We start from the raw sequence: 18,089 nt of genomic DNA, 5'->3' as shown, positions 1-18,089 counted from the left end.
AAATGAACAAATGAACAAATGAACAAATGAGCAAATGAAGAAATGAAGAAATGAACAAATGAACAAATGAACAAATGAACAAATGAACAAATGAACAAATGAACGAGTGAACAAAAGAACCAATGAACGAATTAACAAATGAACAAATGAGCGAATAGACAATCGCACAAATGAACAAATGAACAAATGAACAAATGATCAAATGAACAAATGAACAAATGAACAAATGAACAAATGAACAAATGAACAAATGGACAAATGAACAAATGAACAAATGAACAAATGAACAAATGAACAAATGAACAAATGAACAAATGATCAAATGAACAAATGAACAAATGAACAAATGAACAAATGAACAAATGAACAAATGAACAAATGAACAAATGAGTGAATAGACAAATGAACGACTGAACAAATGAACAAATGAACGATTGAACAAATGAACAAATGAACAATTGTACAAATGAACAAATGAGCAAATGAACAAATGAACAAATGAACAAATGAACAAATGAACATATGAACATATGAACAAATGAACAAATGAACATATGAACAAATGAACAAATGAACAAATGTACAAATGTACAAATGAACAAATGAACATATGAACAATTGAACGAATGAACGAATGAACGAAGTAACGAATGAACAAATGAACAAATGAACAAATGTACAAATGAACAAATGAACAAATGAACAGATGGAAAAATGAACAAATGAACAAATGAACAAATGAACAAATGAACAAATGAACAAATGAACAAATGAACAAATGAACAAATGAGCGAATAGACAATCGCACAAATGAACAAATGAACAAATGAAAAAAATGAACAAATGAACAAATGAACAAATGAACAAATGAACAAATGAACAAATGAACAAATGAACAAATGAACAAATGAACAAATGAACAAATGAACAAATGAACAAATGAACAAATGAACAAATGAACAAATGAACAAATGAACAAAAGAACAAATGAACAAATGAACAAATGAACAAATGAACAAATGAACAAATGAACAAATGAGCGAATAGACAATCGCACAAATGAACAAATGAACAAATGAAAAAAATGAACAAATGAACAAATGAACAAATGAAAAAAATGAACAAATGAACAAATGAACAAATGAACAAATGAACAAATGAACAAATGAACAAATGAACAAATGAACAAATGAACAAATAAACAAATGAACAAATGAGCGAATAGACAATCGTACAAATGAACAAATGAACAAATGAACAAATGAACAAATGAACAAATAAACAAATGAACAAATGAACAAAGGAACAAATGAACAAATGAACCAATGAACCAATGAACGAATGAACAAATGAACAAATGAACAAATGAACAAATGAACATATGAACAAATGAACAAATGAACAAATGGACAAATGAACAAATGAACAAATGAACAAATGATCAAATGAACAAATGAACAAATGAACAAATGAACAAATGAACAAATGAACAAATGGACAAATGAACAAATGAACAAATGAACAAATGAACAAATGAACAAATGAACAAATGAACAAATGAGTGAATAGACAAATGAACGACTGAACAAATGAACAAATGAACGATTGAACAAATGAACAAATGAACAAATGTACAAATGAACAAATGAACAAATGAACAAATGAACAAATGAACAAATGAACATATGAACATATGAACAAATGAACAAATGAACATATGAACAAATGAACAAATGAACAAATGTACAAATGAACAAATGAACATATGAACAATTGAACGAATGAACAAATGTACAAATGAACAAATGAACATATGAACAATTGAACGAATGAACGAATGAACGAAGTAACGAATGAACAAATGAACAAATGAACAAATGAACAAATGAACAAATGAACAAATGAACAAATGGAAAAATGAACAAATGAACAAATGAACAAATGAACAAATGAACAAATGAACAAATGAACAAACGAACAAATGAACAAATGAACAAATGATCAAATGAACAAATGAACAAATGAACAAATGAACAAATGAACAAATGAACAAATGAACAAATGAAGAAATGAACAAACGAACAAATGAACAAATGAAGAAATGAACAAATGAACAAATGAACATATGAACAAATGAGCGAATAGACAATCGCACAAATGAACAAATGAACAAATGAACAAATGAACAAATGAACAAATGAACAAATGAACAAATGAGCAAATGAAGAAATGAAGAAATGAACAAATGAACAAATGAACAAATGAACAAATGAACAAATGAACAAATGAACGAGTGAACAAAAGAACCAATGAACGAATTAACAAATGAACAAATGAGCGAATAGACAATCGCACAAATGAACAAATGAACAAATGATCAAATGAACAAATGAACAAATGAACAAATGAACAAATGAACAAATGGACAAATGAACAAATGAACAAATGAACAAATGAACAAATGAACAAATGAACAAATGAACAAATGATCAAATGAACAAATGAACAAATGAACAAATGAACAAATGAACAAATGAACAAATGAGTGAATAGACAAATGAACGACTGAACAAATGAACAAATGAACGATTGAACAAATGAACAAATGAACAATTGTACAAATGAACAAATGAACAAATGAACAAATGAACAAATGAACAAATGAACAAATGAACATATGAACATATGAACAAATGAACAAATGAACATATGAACAAATGAACAAATGAACAAATGAACAAATGTACAAATGAACAAATGAACATATGAACAATTGAACGAATGAACGAATGAACGAAGTAACGAATGAACAAATGAACAAATGAACAAATGAACAAATGAACAAATGAACAGATGGAAAAATGAACAAATGAACAAATGAACAAATGAACAAATGAACAAATGAACAAATGAACAAATGAACAAATGAACAAATGAACAAATGAGCGAATAGACAATCGCACAAATGAACAAATGAACAAATGAACAAATGAACAAATGAACAAATGAACAAATGAACAAATGAACAAATGAACAAATGAACAAATGAACAAATGAACAAATGAACAAATGAACAAATGAACAAATGAACAAATGAACAAATGAACAAATGAACAAATGAACAAATGAACAAATGAACAAATGAACAAATGAACAAATGAACAAATGAACAAATGAACAAATGAACAAATGAACAAATGAACAAATGAACAAATGAACAAATGAGCGAATAGACAATCGCACAAATGAACAAATGAACAAATGAAAAAAATGAACAAATGAACAAATGAACAAATGAAAAAAATGAACAAATGAACAAATGAACAAATGAACAAATGAACAAATGAACAAATGAACAAATGAACAAATGAACAAATGAACAAATGAACAAATAAACAAATGAACAAATGAACAAATGAACAAATGAACAAATGATCAAATGAACAAATGAACAAATGAACAAATGAACAAATGGACAAATGAACAAATGAACAAATGAACAAATGAACAAATGAACAATTGAACAAATGAACAAATGAACAAATAAACAAATGAACAAATGAGCGAATAGACAATCGTACAAATGAACAAATGAACAAATGAACAAATGAACAAATGAACAAATGGACAAATGAACAAATGAACAAATGAACAAATGAACATATGAACAAATGAACAAATGAACAAATGAACAAATAAACAAATGAACAAATGAGCGAATAGACAATCGTACAAATGAACAAATGAACAAATGAACAAATGAACAAATGAACAAATGGACAAATGAACAAATGAACAAATAAACAAATGAACAAATGAACAAATGAGTGAATAGACAAATGAACGACTGAACAAATGAACAAATGAACGATTGAACAAATGAACAAATGAACAAATGTACAAATGAACAAATGAACAAATGAACAAATGAACAAATGAACAAATGAACATATGAACATATGAACAAATGAACAAATGAACATATGAACAAATGAACAAATGAACAAATGTACAAATGAACAAATGAACATATGAACAATTGAACGAATGAACAAATGTACAAATGAACAAATGAACATATGAACAATTGAACGAATGAACGAATGAACGAAGTAACGAATGAACAAATGAACAAATGAACAAATGAACAAATGAACAAATGAACAAATGGAAAAATGAACAAATGAACAAATGAACAAATGAACAAATGAACAAATGAACAAATGAACAAATGAACAAATGAACAAATGAACAAATGAGCGAGTAGACAATCGCACAAATGAACAAATGAACAAATGAAAAAAATGAACAAATGAACAAATGAACAAATGAACAAATGTACAAATGAACAAATGAACAAATGAACAAATGAGCGAATAGACAAATGAACGAATGAACAAATGAACAAATGAGCGAATAGACAAATGAACGAATGAACAAATGAACGAAGGAACAAATGAACAAATGAACAAATGAACAAATGAGCGAATAGGCAAATGAACGAATGAACAAATGAACAAACGAACAAACGATCAAGTGAACAAATGAACAAATGGAAAAATGAACAAATGAACAAATGAACAAATGAACAAATGAACAAAAGAACAAATGAGCGAATAGACAATCGCACAAATGAACAAATGAACAAATGAAAAAAATGAACAAATGAACAAATGAACAAATGAACAAATGAACAAATGAACAAATGAACAAATGAACAAATGAACAAATGAACAAATGAACAAATGAACAAATGAACAAATGAACAAATGAACAAATGAACAAATGAACAAATGAACAAACGAACAAATGAACAAATGAACAAATGATCAAATGAACAAATGAACAAATGAACAAATGAACAAATGAACAAATGAGTGAATAGACAAATGAACGACTGAACAAATGAACAAATGAACGATTGAACAAATGAACAAATGAACAAATGAACAAATGAACAAAAGAACAAATGAACAAATGAACAAATGAACAAATGAACAAATGAACAAATGAACAAATGAGCGAATAGACAATCGCACAAATGAACAAATGAACAAATGAAAAAAATGAACAAATGAACAAATGAACAAATGAAAAAAATGAACAAATGAACAAATGAACAAATGAACAAATGAACAAATGAACAAATGAACAAATGAACAAATGAACAAATGAACAAATGAACAAATGAACAAATGAACAAATGATCAAATGAACAAATGAACAAATGAACAAATGAACAAATGTACAAATGAACAAATGAACAAATGAACAAATGAGCGAATAGACAAATGAACAAATGAACAAATGAACAAATGGACAAATGAACAAATGAACAAATGAACAAATGAACAAATGAACAATTGAACAAATGAACAAATGAACAAATAAACAAATGAACAAGTGAGCGAATAGACAATCGTACAAATGAACAAATGAACAAATGAACAAATGAACAAATGAACAAATGAACAAATGAACAAATGAACAAATGAACAAATGAACAAATGAACAAATGAACAAATGAACAAATGAACAAATGAACAAATGAACAAAAGAACAAATGAACAAATGAACAAATGAACAAATGAACAAATGAACAAATGAACAAATGAGCGAATAGACAATCGCACAAATGAACAAATGAACAAATCAAAAAAATGAACAAATGAACAAATGAACAAATGAAAAAAATGAACAAATGAACAAATGAACAAATGAACAAATGAACAAATGAACAAATGAACAAATGAACAAATGAACAAATGAACAAATGAACAAATGAACAAATGAACAAATGAACAAATGATCAAATGAACAAATGAACAAATGAACAAATGAACAAATGTACAAATGAACAAATGAACAAATGAACAAATGAGCGAATAGACAAATGAACAAATGAACGAATGAACAAATGAACGAATGAACAAATGAACAAATGAACAAATGAACAAATGAACAAATGAATAAATGGACAAATGAACAAATGAACAAATGAACAAATGAACAAATGAACAAATGAACAAATGAACGAATGAACAAATGAACGAATGAACAAATGAACGAATGAACAAATGAACGAATGAACAAATGAACGAATGAACAAATGAACAAATGAACAAATGAACAAATGAACAAATGAACAAATGAACAAATGAACAAATGAACATATGAACAAATGAACAAATGAACAAATGAACAAATGAACAAATGAACAAATGAACAAATGTACAAATGAATAAATGAACAAATGAACAAATGAACAAATGAACGAAGGAATAAATGAACAAATGAACAAATGAACAAATGAGAGAATAGGCAAATGAACGAATGAACAAATGAACAAATGAACAAATGAACAAATGAACAAATGAACAAATGAACAAGTGGACAAATGAACAAATGAACAAATGAACAAATGCACAAATGAACAAATGAACAAATGAACAAATGAACAAATGAACAAATGAACAAATGGACAAATTGACAAATGAACATATGAACAAATGAACAAATGGACAAATGAACAATTGAACAAATGAACAAATGAACAAATGAACAAATGAACAATTGAACAAATGAACAAATGAACAAATGAGAGAATAGGCAAATGAACGAATGAACAAATGAACAAATGAACAAATGAACAAATGAACAAATGAACAAATGAACAAATGAACAAATGAACAAATGAACAAATGAACAAATGAACAAATGAACAAATGAACAAATGAACATATGAACAAATGAACATATGAACAAATGAACAACTGAACGAATGGACAAATGAACGAATGAACAAATGTACAAATGAACAAATGAACAAATGAACAAATGAACAAATGAACAAATGAACAAATGAACAAATGAACAAATGAACAAATGAACAAATGAACAAATGAACAAATGAACAAATGAACAAATGAACAAATGAACATATGAACAAACGAACAAATGAACAAATGAACAAATGAACAAATGAACAAATGAACAAATGAACAAATGAACAAATGAACGAATGAACAAAAGAACCAATGAACGAATTAACAAATGAACAAATGAGCGAATAGACAATCGCACAAATGAACAAATGAACAAATGAACAAATAAACAAATGAACAAATGAACAAATGAACAAATGAACAAATGATCAAATGAACAAATGAACAAATGAGCGAATAGACAATCGCACAAATGAACAAATGAACGAATGAACAAATGAGCAAATGAGCGAATAGACAAATGAACGAAGGAACAAATGAACAAATGAACAAATGAACAAATGAACAAATGAACGAATGAACGAATGAACGAATGAACGAATGAACGAATGAACGAATGAACAAATGAACGAATGAACAAATGAACAAGTGAACAATTGAACAAATGAACAAATGGACAAATGGACAAATGGACAAATGGACAAATGGACAAATGGACAAATGGACAAATGGACAAATGGACAAATGGACAAATGAACAAATGAACAAATGAACAAATGAACAAATGAACAAATGAACAAATGAACAAATGGACAAATGGACAAATGGACAAATGGACAAATGAACAAATGAACAAATGAACAATTGGACAAATGAACAAATGGACAAATGAACAAATGGACAAATTGACAAATGAACAAATGAACAAATGAACAAATGAACAAATGAACAAATGAACAAATGAACAAATGAACAAATGAACAAATGAACATATGAACAAATGAACAAATGAACAAATGAACAAATGAACAAATGAACAAATGGACAAATGGACAAATGAACAAATGGACAAATGGACAAATGAACAAATGAACAAATGAACAAATGAACAAATGAACAAATGAACAAATGAACAAATGAACAAATGAGTGAATAGACAAATGAACGACTGAACAAATGAACAAATGAACGATTGAACAAATGAACAAATGAACAAATGTACAAATGAACAAATGAACAAATGAACAAATGAACAAATGAACAAATGAACATATGAACATATGAACAAATGAACAAATGAACATATGAACAAATGAACAAATGAACAAATGTACAAATGAACAAATGAACATATGAACAATTGAACGAATGAACGAATGAACGAAGTAACGAATGAACAAATGAACAAATGAACAAATGAACAAATGAACAAATGAACAAATGAACAAATGAACAAATGGAAAAATGAACAAATGAACAAATGAACAAATGAACAAATGAACAAATGAACAAATGAACAAATGAGCGAATAGACAATCGCACAAATGAACAAATGAACAAATGAAAAAAATGTACAAATGCACAAATGAACAAATGAACAAATGAACAAATGAACAAATGAACAAATGTACAAATGAACAAATGAACAAATGAGCGAATAGACAAATGAACGAATGAACAAATGAACAAATGAGCGAATAGACAAATGAACGAATGAACAAATGAACGAAGGAACAAATGAACAAATGAACAAATGAACAAATGAACAAATGAGCGAATAGGCAAATGAACGAATGAACAAATGAACAAACGAACAAACGATCAAGTGAACAAATGAACAAATGGAAAAATGAACAAATGAACAAATGAACAAATGAACAAATGAACAAATGAACAAATGAACAAATGAACAAATGAACAAATGAACAAATGAATAAATGAACAAATGAACAAATGAACAAATGAACAAATGAACAAATGAACAAATGAACAAATGAACAAATGAACAAATGAACAAATGAACAAATGAATAAATGAACAAATGAACAAATGAACAAATGAACAAATGAACAAATGAACAAATGAACAAATGAACAAATGAACAAATGAACAAATGAACAATTGAACAATAGAACAAATGAACAAATGAACAAATGAAAAAAAGAACAAATGAACAAATGAACAACTGAACAAATGAACAACTGAACAACTGAACAAATGAACAAATGAACAAATGAACAAGTGAACAAATGAACAAATGAACAGATGAACAAATGAGCGAATAGACAAATGAACAAATGAACAAATGAACAAATGAACCAATGAACGAATGAACAAATGAACAAATGAACAAATAAACAAATGAACAAATGAACAAATGAACAAATGAACAAATGAACAAATGAACAAATGAACAAATGGACAAATGAACAAATGAACAAATGATCAATTGAACAAATGAACAAATGAACAAATGAACAAATGAACAAATAAACAAATGAACAAATGAACAAATGAGCATATAGACAAATGAACGAAGGAACAAATGAACGACTGAACAAATGAACAAATGAACGAATGAACAAATGAACAAATGAACAAATGAACAAATGAACAAATGGACAAATGAACAATTGAACAAATGAACAAATGAACAAATGAACAAATGAACAAATGAACAAATGAACAAATGAACAAATGAACAAATGAACAAATGAACAAGTGGACAAATGAACAAATGAACAAATGAACAAATGAACAAATGAACAAAAGAACCAATGAACGAATTAACAAATGAACAAATGAGCGAATATACAATCGCACAAATGAACAAATGAACAAATGAACAAATGAACAAATGATCAAATGAACAAATGAACAAATGAACAAATGAACAAATGAACAAATGAACAAATGAACAAATGAACAAATGAACAAATGAACAAATGAACAAATGAACAAATGAACAAATGAACAAATGGACAAATGAACAAATGAACAAATGAACAAATGAACAAATGATCAAATGGACAAATGAACATATGAACAAATGGACAAATTGACAAATGATCATATGAACAAATGAACAAATGGACAATTGGACAAATGAACAAATGAACAAAAGAACAATTGAACAAATGAACAAATGAACAAATAAACAAATGAACAAATGAGCGAATAGACAATCGCACAAATGAACAAATGAACAAATGAACAAATGATCAAATGAACAAATGAACAAATGAACAAATGAACAAATGAACAAATGAACAAATGGACAAATGAACAAATGAACAAATGAACAAATGAACAAATGAACAAATGAACAAATGAACAAATGAACAAATGAACAAATGAACAAATGAACAAATGAACAAATGAACAAATGAACAAATGAGTGAATAGACAAATGAACGACTGAACAAATGAACAAATGAACGATTGAACATATGAACAAATGAACAAATGTACAAATGAACAAATGAACAAATGAACAAATGAACATATGAACATATGAACAAATGAACAAATGAACATGTGAACAAATGAACAAATGAACAAATGTACAAATGAACAAATGAACATATGAACAATTGAACGAATGAACGAATGAACGAAGTAACGAATGAACAAATGAACAAATGAACAAATGAACAAATGAACAAATGAACAAATGAACAAATGAACAAATGAACAAATGAACAAATGAACAAATGAACAAATGGAAAAATGAACAAATGAACAAATGAACAAATGAACAAATGAACAAATGAACAAATGAACAAATGAACAAATGAACAAATGAACAAATGAGCGAATAGACAATCGAACAAATGAACAAATGAACAAATGAAAAAAATGAACAAATGAAAAAATGAACAAATGAACAAATGAACAAATGAACAAATGAACAAATGAACAAATGAACAAATGAACAAATGAACAAATGAACAAATGAACAAATGAACAAATGAACAAATGAACAAATGAACAAATGAACAAATGAACAAATGAACAAATGAACAATTGAACAATTGAACAAATGAACAAATGAACAAATGAACAAATGAACAAATGAACAAATGAACAACTGAACAAATGAACAACTGAACAACTGAACAACTGAACAAATGAACAAATGAACAAATGAACAAGTGAACAAATGAACAAATGAACAAATGAACAAATTAGCGAATAGACAAATGAACAAATGAACAAATGAACAAATGAACCAATGAACGAATGAACAAATGAACAAATGAACAAATGAACAAATGAACAAATGAACAAATGAACAAATGAACAAATGAACAAATGAACAAATGAACAAATGAACAAATGAACAAATGAACAAATGAACAAATGAACAAATGAACAAATGAACAAATGATCAAATGGACAAATGAACATATGAACAAATGAACAAATGAACAAATGAACAAATGAACAAATGAACAAATGAACAAATGAACAAATGAACGAGTGAACAAAAGAACCAATGAACGAATTAACAAATGAACAAATGAGCGAATAGACAATCGCACAAATGAACAAATGAACAAATGATCAAATGAACAAATGAACAAATGAACAAATGAACAAATGAACAAATGAACAAATGGACAAATGAACAAATGAACAAATGAACAAATGAACAAATGAACAAATGAGTGAATAGACAAATGAACGACTGAACAAATGAACAAATGAAAGATTGAACAAATGAACAAATGAACAATTGTACAAATGAACAAATGAACAAGTGAACAAATGAACAAATGAACAAATGAACAAATGGACATATGAACATATGAACAAATGAACAAATGAACATATGAACAAATGAACAAATGAACAAATGTACAAATGAACAAATGAACATATGAACAATTGAACGAATGAACGAATGAACGAAGTAACGAATGAACAAATGAACAAATGAACAAATGTACAAATGAACAAATGAACAAATGAACAGATGGAAAAATGAACAAATGAACAAATGAACAAATGAACAAATTAACAAATGAACAAATGAACAAATGGAAAAATGAACAAATGAACAAATGAACAAATGAACAAATGAACAAATGAACAAATGAACAAATGAACAAATGAACAAATGAACAAATGAACAAATGAACAGATGAACAAATGAGCGAATAGACAATCGCACAAATGAACAAATGAACAAATGAAAAAAATGAACAAATGAACAAATGAACAAATGAACAAATGAACAAATGAACAAATGAACAAATGAACAAATGAACAAATGAACAAATGAACAAATGTACAAATGAACAAATGAACAAATGAACAAATGAACAAATGAACAAATGATCAAATGAACAAATGAACAAATGAACAAATGAACAAATGTACAAATGAACAAATGAACAAATGAACAAATGAGCGAATAGACAAATGAACGAATGAACAAATGAACAAATGAGCGAATAGACAAATGAACGAATGAACAAATGAACGAAGGAACAAATGAACAAATGAACAAATGAACAAATGAGCGAATAGGCAAATGAACGAATGAACAAATGAACAAACGAACAAACGATCAAGTGAACAAATGAACAAATGGAAAAATGAACAAATGAACAAATGAACAAATGAACAAATGAACAAAAGAACAAATGAGCGAATAGACAATCGCACAAATGAACAAATGAACAAATGAAAAAAATGAACAAATGAACAAATGAACAAATGAACAAATGAACAAATGAACAAATGAACAAATGAACAAATGAACAAATGAACAAATGAACAAATGAACAAATGAACAAATGAACAAATGAACAAATGAACAAATGAACAAATGAACAAACGAACAAATGAACAAATGAACAAATGATCAAATGAACAAATGAACAAATGAACAAATGAACAAATGAACAAATGAACAAATGAACAAATGAAGAAATGAACAAACGAACAAATGAACAAATGAAGAAATGAACAAATGAACAAATGAACATATGAACAAATGAGCGAATAGACAATCGCACAAATGAACAAATGAACAAATGAACAAATGAACAAATGAACAAATGAACAAATGAACAAATGAGCAAATGAAGAAATGAAGAAATGAACAAATGAACAAATGAACAAATGAACAAATGAACAAATGAACAAATGAACGAGTGAACAAAAGAACCAATGAACGAATTAACAAATGAACAAATGAGCGAATAGACAATCGCACAAATGAACAAATGAACAAATGAACAAATGATCAAATGAACAAATGAACAAATGAACAAATGAACAAATGAACAAATGAACAAATGGACAAATGAACAAATGAACAAATGAACAAATGAACAAATGAACAAATGAACAAATGAACAAATGATCAAATGAACAAATGAACAAATGAACAAATGAACAAATGAACAAATGAACAAATGAACAAATGAGTGAATAGACAAATGAACGACTGAACAAATGAACAAATGAACGATTGAACAAATGAACAAATGAACAATTGTACAAATGAACAAATGAGCAAATGAACAAATGAACAAATGAACAAATGAACAAATGAACATATGAACATATGAACAAATGAACAAATGAACATATGAACAAATGAACAAATGAACAAATGTACAAATGAACAAATGAACATATGAACAATTGAACGAATGAACGAATGAACGAAGTAACGAATGAACAAATGAACAAATGAACAAATGTACAAATGAACAAATGAACAAATGAACAGATGGAAAAATGAACAAATGAACAAATGAACAAATGAACAAATGAACAAATGAACAAATGAACAAATGAACAAATGAACAAATGAACAAATGAGCGAATAGACAATCGCACAAATGAACAAATGAACAAATGAAAAAAATGAACAAATGAACAAATGAACAAATGAACAAATGAACAAATGAACAAATGAACAAATGAACAAATGAACAAATGAACAAATGAACAAATGAACAAATGAACAAATGAACAAATGAACAAATGAACAAATGAACAAAAGAACAAATGAAAAAATGAACAAATGAACAAATGAACAAATGAACAAATGAACAAATGAGCGAATAGACAATCGCACAAATGAACAAATGAACAAATGAAAAAAATGAACAAATGAACAAATGAACAAATGAAAAAAATGAACAAATGAACAAATGAACAAATGAACAAATGAACAAATGAACAAATGAACAAATGAACAAATGAACAAATGAACAAATAAACAAATGAACAAATGAGCGAATAGACAATCGTACAAATGAACAAATGAACAAATGAACAAATGAACAAATAAACAAATGAACAAATGAGCGAATAGACAATCGTACAAATGAACAAATGAACAAATGAACAAATGAACAAATGAACAAATAAACAAATGAACAAATGAACAAAGGAACAAATGAACAAATGAACCAATGAACCAATGAACGAATGAACAAATGAACAAATGAACAAATGAACAAATGAACATATGAACAAATGAACAAATGAACAAATGGACAAATGAACAAATGAACAAATGAACAAATGATCAAATGAACAAATGAACAAATGAACAAATGAACAAATGAACAAATGAACAAATGGACAAATGAACAAATGAACAAATGAACAAATGAACAAATGAACAAATGAACAAATGAACAAATGAGTGAATAGACAAATGAACGACTGAACAAATGAACAAATGAACGATTGAACAAATGAACAAATGAACAAATGTACAAATGAACAAATGAACAAATGAACAAATGAACAAATGAACAAATGAACATATGAACATATGAACAAATGAACAAATGAACATATGAACAAATGAACAAATGAACAAATGTACAAATGAACAAATGAACATATGAACAATTGAACGAATGAACAAATGTACAAATGAACAAATGAACATATGAACAATTGAACGAATGAACGAATGAACGAAGTAACGAATGAACAAATGAACAAATGAACAAATGAACAAATGAACAAATGAACAAATGAACAAATGGAAAAATGAACAAATGAACAAATGAACAAATGAACAAATGAACAAATGAACAAATGAACAAACGAACAAATGAACAAATGAACAAATGATCAAATGAACAAATGAACAAATGAACAAATGAACAAATGAACAAATGAACAAATGAACAAATGAAGAAATGAACAAACGAACAAATGAACAAATGAAGAAATGAACAAATGAACAAATGAACATATGAACAAATGAGCGAATAGACAATCGCACAAATGAACAAATGAACAAATGAACAAATGAACAAATGAACAAATGAACAAATGAACAAATGAGCAAATGAAGAAATGAAGAAATGAACAAATGAACAAATGAACAAATGAACAAATGAACAAATGAACAAATGAACAAATGAACGAGTGAACAAAAGAACCAATGAACGAATTAACAAATGAACAAATGAGCGAATAGACAATCGCACAAATGAACAAATGAACAAATGAACAAATGATCAAATGAACAAATGAACAAATGAACAAATGAACAAATGAACAAATGGACAAATGAACAAATGAACAAATGAACAAATGAACAAATGAACAAATGAACAAATGAACAAATGATCAAATGAACAAATGAACAAATGAACAAATGAACAAATGAACAAATGAACAAATGAACAAATGAACAAATGAGTGAATAGACAAATGAACGACTGAACAAATGAACAAATGAACGATTGAACAAATGAACAAATGAACAATTGTACAAATGAACAAATGAACAAATGAACAAATGAACAAATGAACAAATGAACATATGAACATATGAACAAATGAACAAATGAACATATGAACAAATGAACAAATGAACAAATGTACAAATGAACAAATGAACATATGAACAATTGAACGAATGAACGAATGAACGAAGTAACGAATGAACAAATGAACAAATGAACAAATGTACAAATGAACAAATGAACAAATGAACAGATGGAAAAATGAACAAATGAACAAATGAACAAATGAACAAATGAACAAATGAACAAATGAACAAATGAGCGAATAGACAATCGCACAAATGAACAAATGAACAAATGAAAAAAATGAACAAATGAACAAATGAACAAATGAACAAATGAACAAATGAACAAATGAACAAATGAACAAATGAACAAATGAACAAATGAACAAATGAACAAATGAACAAATGAACAAATGAACAAATGAACAAATGAACAAATGAACAAATGAACAAATGAACAAATGAACAAATGAACAAATGAACAAATGAACAAATGAACAAATGAACAAATGAACAAATGAACAAATGAACAAATGAACAAATGAACAAATGAACAAATGAACAAATGAACAAATGAACAAATGAGCGAATAGACAATCGCACAAATGAACAAATGAACAAATGAAAAAAATGAACAAATGAACAAATGAACAAATGAAAAAAATGAACAAATGAACAAATGAACAAATGAACAAATGAACAAATGAACAAATGAACAAATGAACAAATGAACAAATGAACAAATGAACAAATAAACAAATGAACAAATGAACAAATGAACAAATGAACAAATGATCAAATGAACAAATGAACAAATGAACAAATGAACAAATGGACAAATGAACAAATGAACAAATGAACAAATGAACAAATGAACAATTGAACAAATGAACAAATGAACAAATAAACAAATGAACAAATGAGCGAATAGACAATCGTACAAATGAACAAATGAACAAATGAACAAATGAACAAATGAACAAATGAACAAATGGACAAATGAACAAATGAACAAATGAACAAATGAACATATGAACAAATGAACAAATGAACAAATGGACAAATGAACAAATGAACAAATGAACAAATGATCAAATGAACAAATGAACAAATGAACAAATGAACAAATGAACAAATGAACAAATGGACAAATGAACAAATGAACAAATAAACAAATGAACAAATGAACAAATGAGTGAATAGACAAATGAACGACTGAACAAATGAACAAATGAACGATTGAACAAATGAACAAATGAACAAATGTACAAATGAACAAATGAACAAATGAACAAATGAACAAATGAACATATGAACATATGAACAAATGAACAAATGAACATATGAACAAATGAACAAATGAACAAATGTACAAATGAACAAATGAACATATGAACAATTGAACGAATGAACAAATGTACAAATGAACAAATGAACATATGAACAATTGAACGAATGAACGAATGAACGAAGTAACGAATGAACAAATGAACAAATGAACAAATGAACAAATGAACAAATGAACAAATGGAAAAATGAACAAATGAACAAATGAACAAATGAACAAATGAACAAATGAACAAATGAACAAATGAACAAATGAACAAATGAGCGAATAGACAATCGCACAAATGAACAAATGAACAAATGAAAAAAATGAACAAATGAACAAATGAACAAATGAACAAATGTACAAATGAACAAATGAACAAATGAACAAATGAGCGAATAGACAAATGAACGAATGAACAAATGAACAAACGAGCGAATAGACAAATGAACGAATGAACAAATGAACGAAGGAACAAATGAACAAATGAACAAATGAACAAATGAGCGAATAGGCAAATGAACGAATGAACAAATGAACAAACGAACAAACGATCAAGTGAACAAATGAACAAATGGAAAAATGAACAAATGAACAAATGAACAAATGAACAAAAGAACAAATGAGCGAATAGACAATCGCACAAATGAACAAATGAACAAATGAAAAAAATGAACAAATGAACAAATGAACAAATGAACAAATGAACAAATGAACAAATGAACAAATGAACAAATGAACAAATGAACAAATGAACAAATGAACAAATGAACAAATGAACAAATGAACAAATGAACAAATGAACAAACGAACAAATGAACAAATGAACAAATGATCAAATGAACAAATGAACAAATGAACAAATGAACAAATGAACAAATGAACAAATGAACAAATGAACAAATGAAGAAATGAACAAACGAACAAATGAACAAATGAAGAAATGAACAAATGAACAAATGAACATATGAACAAATGAGCGAATAGACAATCGCACAAATGAACAAATGAACAAATGAAGAAATGAACAAATGAACAAATGAACAAATGAGCAAATGAAGAAATGAAGAAATGAACAAATGAACAAATGAACAAATGAACAAATGAACAAATGAACAAATGAACGAGTGAACAAAAGAACCAATGAACGAATTAACAAATGAACAAATGAGCGAATAGACAATCGCACAAATGAACAAATGAACAAATGAACAAATGATCAAATGAACAA

This window comes from Megalopta genalis, chromosome 9 (assembly GCF_051020955.1).
Source record: "Megalopta genalis isolate 19385.01 chromosome 9, iyMegGena1_principal, whole genome shotgun sequence".
NCBI lineage: Eukaryota > Metazoa > Arthropoda > Insecta > Hymenoptera > Halictidae > Megalopta > Megalopta genalis.
The sequence above is the reverse complement of the archived record's forward strand: the minus strand, read 5'-3'. Positions refer to the sequence as shown.